This window comes from Pteropus vampyrus, unplaced genomic scaffold, assembly GCF_000151845.1.
Source record: "Pteropus vampyrus isolate Shadow unplaced genomic scaffold, Pvam_2.0 Scaffold137, whole genome shotgun sequence".
NCBI lineage: Eukaryota > Metazoa > Chordata > Mammalia > Chiroptera > Pteropodidae > Pteropus > Pteropus vampyrus.
This window is the reverse complement of record NW_011888918.1, coordinates 5037233-5050428: the sequence shown is the minus strand read 5'-3', so window position 1 is coordinate 5050428 and position 13196 is coordinate 5037233. Positions and strand designations below refer to the sequence as shown.

The 13196-nt window shown below is 44.7% G+C and overlaps 1 protein-coding gene across 1 annotated transcript in view; it reads right to left on the bottom strand.

Annotated features, from left to right (window-relative positions):
- Positions 1 to 5554, bottom strand: part of TSPAN9 (tetraspanin 9) — a 189976-nt gene extending 184422 nt beyond the window's left edge. The window contains exon 1 of the mRNA XM_011367860.2: positions 5457 to 5554. The gene's annotated coding sequence lies outside the window, so the exon portion shown is untranslated. The remainder of the gene's footprint in view (positions 1 to 5456) is intronic.
- Between the last annotated feature and the right edge of the window lie 7642 nt (positions 5555 to 13196).

Genomic DNA, 13196 nt, shown 5'->3' with positions numbered 1-13196 from the left:
ACAAGAAGCTATTAGCAAGACCCCAGGAGCCCGTAGGAACACGGAGGAGGACTCTGGTGAAGGTCCTAGCAGAGGGTGCCAGAGGGCCAGGGCATTCCTGCAGCAGCCAGTATAGAGGCACACAGACAGGTAGTATTGGCCAAATTTCCACAGACTCTTCTGAACAGCTGGTGGGAAGTCCTCCACCCTGGCTCCCAAGCCTGCTGGGCGGAGACAGGAAGCAGGAAGTTCCAAGCCTCTCCTGCTTCCTTTGGCTTCCTCCTTACAATCAGGGTGACTCTTTAAGAAAGAAATTAAGAACACTGCCAGCCTCCAATCAGAAACAGAGGGGAGGGGGTCACTCACTCCTGGTCCCCAAAGTCCGATTTAAGGAGCTTGTCAATTATAAGTCAAGAAGAGCTAGGGCAAAGAGACATTGAGAAAACATCAGCACAGATGCTATCCTCCCTGCCAACCCACAGTTAAAGGGCAAGAGAGATTCTGACTTCAATTTATAACACACAGATTTTCTAAAGCCCCATCACAAAGGACCCAGACCGATACTGACCTGTTTTCTTTAAATTCCTACAAACACCTTGGCTGCTGACAGATAAGAGAAGATCCTAGGATATTCCGGAGGGAAATAAAAAATTAGGTCATCACTTCTCTGTGAAGCCACTCTAGGGTGAATGCTATCTCCCATCAAGAACCCATTTATTCAACAGGTGAAGGCCAGAAATGGCAAATTGGTTCCAACTGCTGTGCCCATTCCACTCAGCTGGTGGTGGGGGCCTAGCGCATTATAAGAACCCAGGCCCTGGCTCAGCAGGAAAGACAGCTGTGATCGATTAGCGATGTCTGCCATGGGCAGCTATTGAAGTAACAGTATCTGAATCACATATTTATCTACTCCTAGGCTTGGAGTAGACCCCTGGCATCCATTTATCATTCTGACCACTCACAAGTGACCCGATGTTTCAAGATATGTAAAAGCGTGTAACTTTACTGAGACATGAGTTTGATTCACATACTCTAGGAGGCTGATGTAAAGGGACAGGCCACTTCGTTGTTTTCCTCTTTGCCACATCAACAGAAGGGAGGAGGTTACTGTTGTGAAGCAATAAAAACTTGGTGGAAATTGGCCATCAAGTGAAAGATAAAATTGTAGCAGAAGTTGAAAGACTAGTTAACTTGGGGTGTAAAGATATACACAGGAAACATTTGGCTCTCTGCAGAAACATGACTCTGGAGAAAGCCAGGCCCATGTACAAAAACCACTGTGGATGCAATTTTGGGATTCTAAAAGGTGCAATATTCTTTATTTTTCCAGATGGCAAAATGGATCCATATTTTTATTAAGATATAATTTACATATAACATTATATTAATTTCAGGTGTACAAATAATGATTATTTGTATATATTGTGAAACTACTGCCACACAAGCTAGTTAACATCTATCAATATACATGCATAATTACAAAATTTTTTCTTGTGAGAACTTTTAAGATCTACTCTTAGCAACTTTCAAATATACAAAACAGTCTTATTAACTAAGTCACCATGCTATATATTACATCCCCATGACGAGATTCACTTCTTGAGAACATCAAGAGTCCACACTGTGCTTCTAGGTAATGAATACTGGGCCAAGGAGAACAAAGAGACAATTAGAATCTATGCCCCGAAAGGGCTTACAGTCTAGTTAGAGAAACTATGATACCCACTGGAAACGGCAAACGGCAGTGCATCTCCAGAATGACCCAGCTCAGAATCTACTTCGATCCCTCTGTATCTTTTCCTTACCACCCCCCAGCCAATCAAATGGTCTCAATCCTACCTTCTAAATGTCTCAGATTCAGTCCCTCCTCTCCATTCCTCACAGCTGCCCAGCCATTCTGCCCACCATGATTTCCCCTCTTCACAGATCCCTGAATCACCCTTCTGAAGCCTAGCCTGGCTTCTGGAACTCCTACTCAAAAACCTGCCAGTTCCCAGGGCCTCCCAAGGTTGACTGCTGTCTCCCCAGCACCAGCTCTGTATCTGCACATAGTAGGTACTTAATTTCTCTTGAATGAATGAATGAATGAATGGGTGGATGAAATTCCTTGGCTGGACATTTGAAGCCACCCCCAATATAGCCAATGTCTCCCTGTCCAGCCTTTTCTCTCTCTGCTTCCCTCCACACAACCCACTCACTGGCCATCTAAGCTATTCACATACCCCAACACTTTCTCGGTGCCCCTCCTCAGGCTGGTCCCTCCTCCCTTCTGTTGAAATGTCCAAGTCAGACACCACCTGATGAATGAAGTATTACTCCACAGTCAGGGTAATTTATCCTTCTGTTTGAACTCACATAACATTTTCCTCTCACAGGCCACTCACCTAATACTTTGAACTGTCTTTTTTTTAACCCCTTTCTTAACCCTTTACTGCATTATAAGCCCCATGAAGACAAGGCCCTTTACCTTTTTCATTTTTGCATCATCAGAACTTAGCACAGATTCTTGTACTATGACACACACACACACACACACACTAAGTGTTCATCAAATTCTCTAAAGAATCACTCCCAGGCAGTATATAAAAGCCAGGAGAGGTGAAGAGTTTCAAGGAAAAAGAGGTTCTTTTAGGATGGGTGGTTCCACAAAAGAGCTCAGACATGAGTAGGGTCTTAAAAGAGGGTAAGGAAGGACTGGGGAAGAGCATTCCAGGAAGTGGAACAATATGAACTAAGGGACAAAGGAGTGAGCAAAGCACTCTTGGAAGATCAGTCTGGCTAGAACCGAGGGTTCCTCGAGGGGAGAAAAGCGGGAGATAAGGCTAGACAGGTAGGCTGGGAATAGATAAGAAGGATGTCAAGTGCCAGGCTAAAGCATTTGGATTAGAACTATTTCCTTAGTCAGTGGGGACGATAGCCTGAGCCTTAATGGTAGACGAAAAAGAAGTCTTGTCTTCTATTGTTCTGAGCGTATTAATCTAGTGTCCTCAGCTAGAGTATAAATAACAGCCACCATTCACTGCACACCTGCTACGTATGAGGCCCTAAGCTCCATGCTTCACATTCATTATCTCAATGCTCCTCCAACAGACCTAAGAGCCCGGTACCGTTATCCACATTTTGCAAGCAGGAAGCTAAGGCTAAAAGAGGTGAAGGCACTTCCAAGGCCTCACTCACTCACTCATTCACTTAACAATACCAGCCAGGGCTGGAGTTAGAGACCCAGGGATGAGGAACAGCACTCGGGCCAGCTACCCCTGGCCCAGAGGCTTCCCACGTAAGCTGAGCTGCTTCTCCTTACTAATGCCTCAAAGATAATATTTATTAAGCACAGAGTAGGAGCTTAATAAAGCACACTAAGTAGAATGGAGGTTGCCAAGGGCTCGGGGAGGAAGAAATGGGAAGATACTGTTTAATGGGTGTATAGTTTCCGTTGTGCAGATGAAAAAATTCTGGAGATCTGTTGCACAATGTGAACTGTACATTTAAAAATAGTTAAAATGGTAAATTTTATGTTTTTTTACCACAATTAAACATTTTTAAAAATAAAGCACACTTATTGATTAATTGGCTGCCAATATGATCTTAAACTGCTAATTATCTGATGCTGAAAGAGTTCTAGAAATATTTTAATCCAATAACCCTTCAAAGTTGGAAAGGGGAGGTAATTTGCTCAGTGTTGCACACAGGGGTGGTGTTAAGGCTAAGGTCCTCAGGCTCAATAGAGAAAAATGGCAAGTGGCAACAAAGCGTAATAGGAAAAGCGTGAGGAGTCAGAGGCCCCAAGTTCAAGTTCTGCTTCTTCCTCTTAATGAGTTCTGTGACTTCAGAGAAGTAATTTATTCTCTCTGAGCTTCATTTTCCCAACCTATAAGAAGGCAATTAAAAACATACTTTACAAGGTTATATGTGAATCAAATAAAATTCTATGCAGATAATGTGCAGAGAAAGCACTTGGCCAACTATAAATTATTTTATAAACACTAGTTATTGTTATTAATATTAAATATCAGTTCATAGATTTAAAGAAGATTAAAATCTGATTAATTCAGACCAAAAAATAATCCCACGCCATTCTGGTCCTCTCAGCTATTCAGGGCCTTGCACACAGCAGGTCTTCAGTGAGTGAGTGCAGAACTGAACTGCCCTTCAAGTTTTATCCACCCCTATCCTCTTCCCTCCCTCACCCCCAACCCACAGCCCAGCTGCATCAGCCACACCAGAACCAGGCGGAGGGTAGGAAGCCCTGTGAATGTCTGCCTCCCTGGCTGCATTCCTTAGCTAAATATAAATAATTTGTCCAGTCCATTGTTTGAAATTATCCATAATACCTCTCCTCCTCTCCCCATTACTTATGATGACAAGCTGACTGCACATTTTTATAGCAGAAAATACAAAACATTCTCTATGGCTATTTTGAGTAGAGAGAGGAAAAGTGGCTGGTATACAGGTATCAGAGCAGGAGTCCTCGGCTTTCTCTACTAGTCCAGGAAAGCCTCCTGGAGGAGGAAATACCTGAATCAGAGAAGGGGACAGCTGCGGGTCAAAAGGTTCTCTGAACCAAAGAGAGGTGAGCAAGCTGCCTTCCTATCCCCGTTTTTGGGATGGGAGAAGAAAGGTCAACACAGCCCAGACGATCCCATACTACCCCAATGCTTTGAACTTTCGCAGAAAGCGGTAGAGAAGAGACCAATATCTTTTTCAAAGAGAGGCAGTCCAAGACTCCAATTCCGACATACCCAAGTACAAATACTGCTCTCATAACAAGCCAGTTTCTTGTTTGGACTTTTTTTTTTTTTCTTTTTTTTCCAAACCACAGGAAGTTTTTTAAAGTCCCAAACTCAGATGCACAGATGTACTACGTCTCGGACCTCGAGGTGTGCCAAAGCTTTGTCACTATGAGTGCCGATCTGCCAGCGGTGGCCCAAGGATTGGTCAGGGGTGCAGGGGCGGGGAGAGGGGGAAAGGGGAGGCCTGCAGGCAATATCGCAGCCCTTCCCTAGCCCCCGGCCCTCCGTGGGGGCGCTGCATGGACTACCCCCAAGCCACTGGGGTCCACTGGGCCACATAGTCAGAAACCCATGACAGCTCCGGGACTCTCCTTTTCTGCTGCACCCTACAGACCTCCCATCCCTTCGCCTGGGATCCGGCGGTGCAACCCCTCCCGCAGCCCAGTTCCCAAAAGGTATTCCTCCGAGCCTCTCCCTTGCAGACTCCTCTCGCCCTATTCCCGGGCCCCGCACACACCTTTCACTTCCTGGGCCGCTTCCTGGCCCACACAAGGCGCCTACCTCATCCCTCCCTCATGCCGCCCCACTGCCGCCTTCCTGACACCCCTTCCCCGGGGCGCCCCCAAGGCGCACCACCCTCTCTGATGACCTGGTGAAGGGCTCGCCCAGGCCGCCTACAGCCCTCCCGAGCCCCGCAAGCTTGTCGGCTCCAGAGCCCGCCGCGCGCCCGCCCTGGGCCACACTCACCGAGCTCCCAGGAATGCGGGGTCCCAGCTCCCTAGCGCTCCCTCACCGCCGCTGCCACAGCCGCGGCCAGCGGAAACGGGGGGCGGGGCCGGAGTTCGCGGGGGGGGGTGGGGTGGCGGGGCCTGCCCGGGAATAGTGAGGCTGGGGGGCGGGGCCGGCCGCGGGGGCGGGGGGAGGCCTCAGGGGCGGGAGGAGGCCGCGAGGGCCGGGGCCCGAGCGCAAGGGGCGGGGTGACAGGGCTGCAAGAGGAGCCCAGAGCCGGAGGCCCGGCCCAGGGTGGGAAGGGGCTGGAGGCCTCCTACACTCCCTGGCTGGGTCCCTTGCTTCATAGCTTGAGGGAACCCGAGGAGGAAAGCCGGAGCAGTACAGGGCAAGGGCGTCCTGGGCCAGCGGTGGACGCCCTCCGAGGCTCCGGAAGCCTTCCTCCTCTCCCTGATTCTTGGATTGGCCGCTCTTGAAAGGCGGTAGTACGATGCCTTCTCCCAGCCCCCAAGGTCCTGGGCTGCAGCCCCGACCAGAAGTTGTGGAGGAGGGGGTCAGGGCCCGACACCACCCCAAAGGCCATTCTGACTACAATCTCTGCTTTGCCCCTCAGGCCCGGCTCTCTGGCTTCACTACCCCCACCCCCACACCTAAGAAATCCTTCCCTGGTATTCGGGGCGGACTATTTGAGATGTTGACGACGCCGGTGTGTATTAGATACTGCCAGGAGGAGCTAAAGGCCTCCAAATGTTGGTAAAGGGCACGTGAGCTCAGAAGAACTGAATTGAAGCTGGAAAAATTCAAATTAGACATCTCTACCAGAGCACTTCCCATAAGCTTTTCCCGGCAGGCCTCGATTCTTGAAGCCATAAGGCCTGGACTCTTTTCTGAAGTGCCAGCTGACAGCCACTCATCTTTCCTCCTTGTCATTATTGTCATCAAAATGTATTCTGCTTCCCACGTGCTCGATCACATGCTAAATATGATTTGAGACAAAGTTTTAAACCTGGCTATACTCACCAGGGGCTCATAACCCTCTCCTAATTAGACTGGCAATTTCCACTCATCTCGTCAGCTCCTTCCCCTCATACACACAGTCTTGTTTTTGTCTATTAGATTTAACCTAATGATCCATCTCCTGACTCCCCATTCCCTTCCTTCAAAATCTTGCTCAATGCCCCCTGTAAAGTCTTCCAAGGCTAGCCCCCACCCAGCCCGTCACTCTGACAGCCCTTTAGCATATATTGCCACCTCTGCCCAACTTCCAAAAGAAGACATTGAAACCCAGAGGAAGAAAGGGACTTGCTAGTGATGTCTGCTGGTGGTCTTACTGTAAAAACTTACTGTAAAAACAGTGGGAGGCAGCCTGGTGTGGTAGCAACCACAGGGCTTTGAAGCCAAACAGACTTGGAATTGAATCCTGGCTCTGCCTTTTATGGGCTGTGACCTCTTCACCTTAATAATACCAATGTCACTGAGTTGATGGGATGACCAAGATGATGGAGGCAAAAGCACATTTAATGTGAGGTAGTGCTCAACAAATATTAGCTTCTTCCTGCCCTTTAAAAGAAGACAAGCCAATTTGAAATAATAGGCTTGTGAGCCTTAGGGATGAAAGAAACCTTAGAAGGGATAACCCAGAAAGTGACCACAGCAATAACCCAGAAAGTGACCACAGTGACCTCCTTCAACACATCCAGGGTTGGAGGACTTGGTGCCTCCAAAGGGGTTGCAGCTGTAGGAAAAAAACCATGGAGAAAAGCCTCACAGGACATGGAATTATTCAACATAAAGAAGGCCAAGGTGACTTGCAATCTGTGAGGCAGACACATACCCACCAGGTCCACTGAGGACAAAACTGAAATAAATGACCTGACAAGTAGCAAGATATCCTTAGGGTGGGAACTCCCAAAGCATGAGGTCACAGTTTACTATAGGAGGCTTCTGAGGAATGTCAGAGAGCTTGTGTCCTGGAGATTATGAAAATGCTGAGGAAAAAGCTACCTACAGATAGGGTGACTATATATAAGTTGTCAGGTACATCTCATTCACTCCTCCTGTCCTGGCATAGTTATTAATAGTCCCCCTTTCATTTTCAAAATATCTTGGTTTGGACAATAAATTATTAGGTCACGTTAACCATGAACAAAGACAGTACTCCAAACAGCTCCTTCTAGCCCTGCATGTCAGCAATTCTCCTGGAATTTCTGGATCCCCAGAGACTTCAAAAGCTAGCATGTCAGTTTATCCCCTTGAAATCACCAAATCAAATCAAAAATGATAATAAGCAAAAATTAATCTTCAGCAAGCCACCCCAAGTCAAGCTAAGGGATAGACAGTGCCTGCTGAATTGTGACATCTAGTGGGGAGAATTCACACTGCCGGAGGCCGAGTTTTCAGGACACTTCACATTTGGCCATAGGTTTCTTTTCCGCTCGTTAAAACAGAGAAGAGCAGTTAACATTTTCTAAATGTTTATGTGCCAGGCGCAGTTCTAAGTACCTTACATGTTCTAATTTGTTTGATCCTCACAACAATTCCATGAGGTAGCTACTATCATCAGCCCTCCATTTTACATGTGAGGAAATTGAGGCTTAGAAGAATCAGGTAATTTCCTCCAGATCATTTAGCCAGTAAATAGCTATGCCGGGATCTAACCCCAGGTTGTCTGGTGGCAGGGCCTGGGCACTTAACTGCTACTCCATCCAGCCTCTATCAGCTACACGTGCAAAGTTACTTCAGAGGTGTCTGTCATCTAAAGTGACTTCGACCAGCCCTTTGACACAAGATGATGTAAAGGGAGAGTGAGAAGCAGAATGTACTAGGAGGTCGGCTTCCATGCCTATCAATGAGGAGTGGTAGTTTCCACATCTACCCAGGATTAAAGTCATGGCATTAAACCAGACAGTGAGAAGACTTGTAGACCATCGGTTAAATGCACTGTGGAGCTGCTAGTTTAAAGAATCACTTTCCATTGTGAAGAATTGAGCAGTTCCTACCCTACCCCATCTCCTTCAACAACATTTACTCATTTTGAAAAGTGGCTACTGGTCACTGAAGCCTGCCAGCTGCACCAAGAAGAAGACCCAAACCCAGACTGCTCACCATTGTCTGCTTTTCCAGGCTCCCTCTCCTAAGGAATGCAGATCATTCCAAGGACCCCTCCTTCTTTCAATTTCTTTCTCTTTCAAAACTCAAAATGTGGTGGGTCTCAAAACAAGATTGAGGGTACGATAGGTGTCTTGTATAAGTCTTTGCTAAAAGGTTGGCATGTGATGTTTGAAACCTACTTATTCTAAAAAAGAAAAAAAAAATACTCCTCATTTATCTGAAATTTGTTTATCTGAATGTCCTGTGTTTTTAATTGCTAAATCTGGCAACTCTATTATCAATTGTTGCTAAAACAATTGGAAAACAGAGACTAAATCAGAGATCTGTAAACTTGTTCTGAAAGGGTCAGCAGTCCCCAACCTTTTTGGCACCAGGGACCTGTGTTTCTATGATAATTTAATGCCTGATGATCTGAGGTAGAACTGAGGTGGTGATGCTAGCACTGGGGAGCAGCTGCAAATACAGAGGAAGCTTAGCTCACTCGCCTGCTGTTCAACAACTGCTCTGCAGCCCAATTCTTAATAGGCCATGGACCAGAACGGGTCTGTGGCCCAGGGGTGGGGGATACTAAATATTTTAGGTTTTGCATTCTCTGACACAACTATCTCAACTCTGCCACTGTAGCACAAAAGCCACAGACAATACATAAATAAATGAACATGACTGTGTTCCAACAAAACTTGATTTACAAAAACGCATCAGGCTATAGTGTGCGAACCCCTGGACCAAATTAGGGCCTTCAGATCCCTGGCTATCTTCAGATGTATTGTAGGGGGCTAGAGTGGGTTGGATCCAAGTTCTCAAGCATGAAAAACAGAGAGACTGATCAAAATCATTGAGCATAATGAACAGCAGTAACTCTGGGTGGGTGTGTATATGTACATATGTGACCCAAGGTGAGTCAGTGCCTGCAGAAAGCATGCACTTCTGATTAGGGGCTGGTTTGGAGCCACCTAGGTTTTACAAAGTCGTGGTCAGACCCTCTCTGAGGAAGTGCAGATTCTATGTCTAGAATTCCTGGTGGTTAGCATGTACTCTATAAAGACAGAAATGCGCAAGCAACATTGTGAAATCAGACAGAAAGTAAAGAGGCCAAGAAAAGCAGAATATCCCTGCAGAACGCCTTCAGATAAAGATAAAGCTGTTGGCATTTGTCCACCTGATGTAGAGTACCCAGAAACATGTGGTAACTGTCTATGAGTTTCTGTGAATGTGTGTGCGTGCGTGCTTGAGCCACATGTATACCATCTAGCTGAACACGTGAGTACCAACTGAGATTGTGCGGTTGGTTGGAATCAATAAGTATAGCAATAATAGTCATATCAGCTACTATCAACTTTCTTAATGATCTTAGAATATTCCTATATGCTTATCAAGGGTAATTCTGTGGTTTAAAATCACACTTTAAATTCTGCCTACAAACCAAAACCACATTTAAAAGCTTTAAACCCAAACATGAATTTGCCACATTACAGGAGATGTTAATGTGTTTGGAGCAAGTGATTGGGGGGTGGGGGTGGGAGAGGGAGGGTGTATGATCCAAGATAAGGACAAAGAATACATAGGCAGCAGACTATGCCAGGTCATGTTTGTTAAGAATTTTGACATGTACATATATCCTAGGATAAGTAAGTCATCATTGAAATGTTTTAAATAAGAAAGTGACAGGATCAGATTTGGATTTTCAGAGTATCCCTCTGGCTGTAGTATAGAGAACAAATTAGAAGGGTGCAGGGACCAACATGGATACAGGAGGCTTTAGCAGTGGTCTAGGCACAAAGATGACATTAGCTTGATCTTGATTGGTGTTAGTAACAATGGAGGGAAATGTACAGATTGGCAATGGATATGATGAATTAGGGAGAAAAAGGTGTCAAGAATGACTCATCGGGTTTCTGGCCAGCCTAAGAGACTGGTTGGTGGAGCCACTCATTGAGATAGGCAACAGGGGAAGAAGATTAGATTGGCGGGAAAGATCATGAGTTCAAAGAAGATGAGGGCTAATAAGTATCCTTCAGATGTAGTGAGTTTAAAGGGATCAGGGATCTTGAGAAGGGCTTTTATCTTTTTTTTTTTTTTGCAATGATGAGGCAGAAGCTTTGATGAAGAGAGTTGAGAAGGGAGTAGGAGCAGAGAAATGGAGATAGTAAGACAATTCTTACTCCACCCCTCCAAAAAAATAGGATGTGGATGGGAAGATATACATAAAACAGATAGCTGAAGGAGACTGTAGATCAAGGGAGGGGTTGGGGAATTTAACAGGGAGAACTGAACCTATTTAAAACGTTGTGGAAAGAGTCTTATTTCTGGTATGGAGGAAAAGCTCCTAATTGATCAATCCTTCCACAGATAATATCTATACACTCTGGACAACATACAGAAAACAAAACAAAACAAAAAACCTACCACCAACAACAACGACAACAATAAAAACCAAAATTCCAACAACCTGAGAGCTCTGGAGAGTGAACCCAAGTAGGGAGATTTTAGACGAGATTCAAAATGTGGAAGAAGCAACTGGCTTCCCATTTTTGTGGATTTTCCCTGCATTGGCTACAGTTCCAGTGCAGCATAGGATGGCTAACATTTCAACAGAAAACCCACTGTCTTTCTGGCAGAGGAGCCAGAGGATTGAGCCCAGAATAATCAAGGTTGCTTCAGAGTGATGGGTGAATTCTGGAAAAAGGAAAGGAGAGAGCCAGAGAACAGAGACCCAAAATTCTCTGTATAAACTCTGCTTAAGTCCTCTGACTCATGACTGAACCACAAATGAGCAGAATCTCAGTTAAAGGTAAAAGAACCAAATTGAGACTTGAACAATTGCCTGCTACAAGTAAGACAGAGTTTGTAGTTTGAGTATAACCAGTTTAAGTGCCTGATAAAAGAAAAATATCAACACTGTTCTGAAGGATAAAATAGAATCCAGAGTCTCCCCAATATAACCTTCAAAATATTAAGGTTATGATCTAAAATTGCTCAGCAGTATCACTTCTCAGCCTTTTGGCTAAGATCAAAATTGCTCAGCATATAAAGAACCAGGAAAATGTGACCCACTCTCAATGGAAAAGCAAACAACAAAAGCCAATTCCAAGACAACTCAGATAATGGAATTATCAGACAAGTATTTTAAAGCAACTATCATAACTATGTTCAAGAATATAAAGAAAAATACATTGATAATAAATAAACGAATAGGAAACCAAAACAGAAAAATAGAAAATATTAAAAAGAACCAAATGGACAAAAAAGGAAAAAAAAAAAGAAAAAGAACCAAGTGGAAATTTTAGAACTAAATTTACTGGCGCCAGATCTCATCTGATCCCGGAAGCTAAGCAGGGTTGGGCCTGGTTAGCATTTGGATGGGAGACCGCCTTTGAATACCGGGTACTGTAAGCTTTAAAAAATAAATTAATTAAATAAAATAAAAATAAAATAAAAAAATAAAAGTTCACTGGATAGGTTTAATGGCCAAATAAAGATCTCAGGAGAAAGAGAAAATAAACTTGAAGGTAGATTAATAGAAAGTAACCAATCTGAAAGAAAAAGATAGGAAGAAAAAAAAAAAACAGTCACAGGTACCTGTGGAACTATATGAAATGTCTAATATGTAGGTAATTGGAGTCTCAGAAGAAGAGAAAATGAGACAGAAAAACATATATTGAAAAGCATATATGGAGGAGGATCCAGTCAAGAGGAAGAGGTCAAATATATGGGGAAGATAAAAGAACACAAATAAGAGAAATTTTTATAAAAGGGAAGGGATGGAATCCAAATTGTAAGTGTAGGGATTTGACTAAGGTAGAAAAGACGATAGCCTTTGCATTGCAACAGGAGGGAAGAGAATAGAATGGGAGCAAACACAGGTAGATTTATGTCCCAGGTGGGGATTTTCATTTGATGGCTTCTATTCTCCCTGTTAAAGAGAGTGATTGAGAAACAGAGAGAGACAGAAAGTTAGCTGCTGCAAGTAGAGGGGGAAAAAAGGGTCATGGTGGGAGACTGAGTTCATCACAGACACTCAATAGGGTTCCTTGGGTTAGTGAGGGCTCATTTAAACATAGGAATTATAAATTTATGTAGAACCAATATGCCCTGTTGTGTGACTTTCCCAGAGGCTGCTTATGTGCAAGCACAATGATTTTGGATACTTGGGTTCATCCACAGTTGGGACTTTGTCAAACGGGCGTGACAAAATGACAAAGGATCAAGCTTAGGGTATAGGCATAGACTCTTAAGTTTGATAAGGAGGGCAAAAAAGAAGCAAGAGGGCTGATGGTGTGGGGATAATTAGGGAAATCAATAAAGCAGAGGTTCTGAAGAGGGGGAAATTGTTGCAGTAGGAACAACTGAACAAGCCAGCTGAAAGGAGGGGAGATAGAAGGAGGTAGAAGACCGACTCAATGATTTTGGAGTGGAACCATTTCCAGTGATGCCAGAGCCCAAAGTGTGACTGTGGAAGTGGGTGGCTTAGAGAGAATAGAGATAGATGGTCTTCAGGGAGAAGAAAGTCAAGAAACGGACTCCAACCTATACTGAATTTACCTAGGATGAGAGAAGGATGTGACAGATGCTGAGATCTTTGAAGAATGAGGGACCAGGGGTCAGCAAATGGCAGAGGCTCTCAGAAGGGGAAGAAGATAGCAGAGC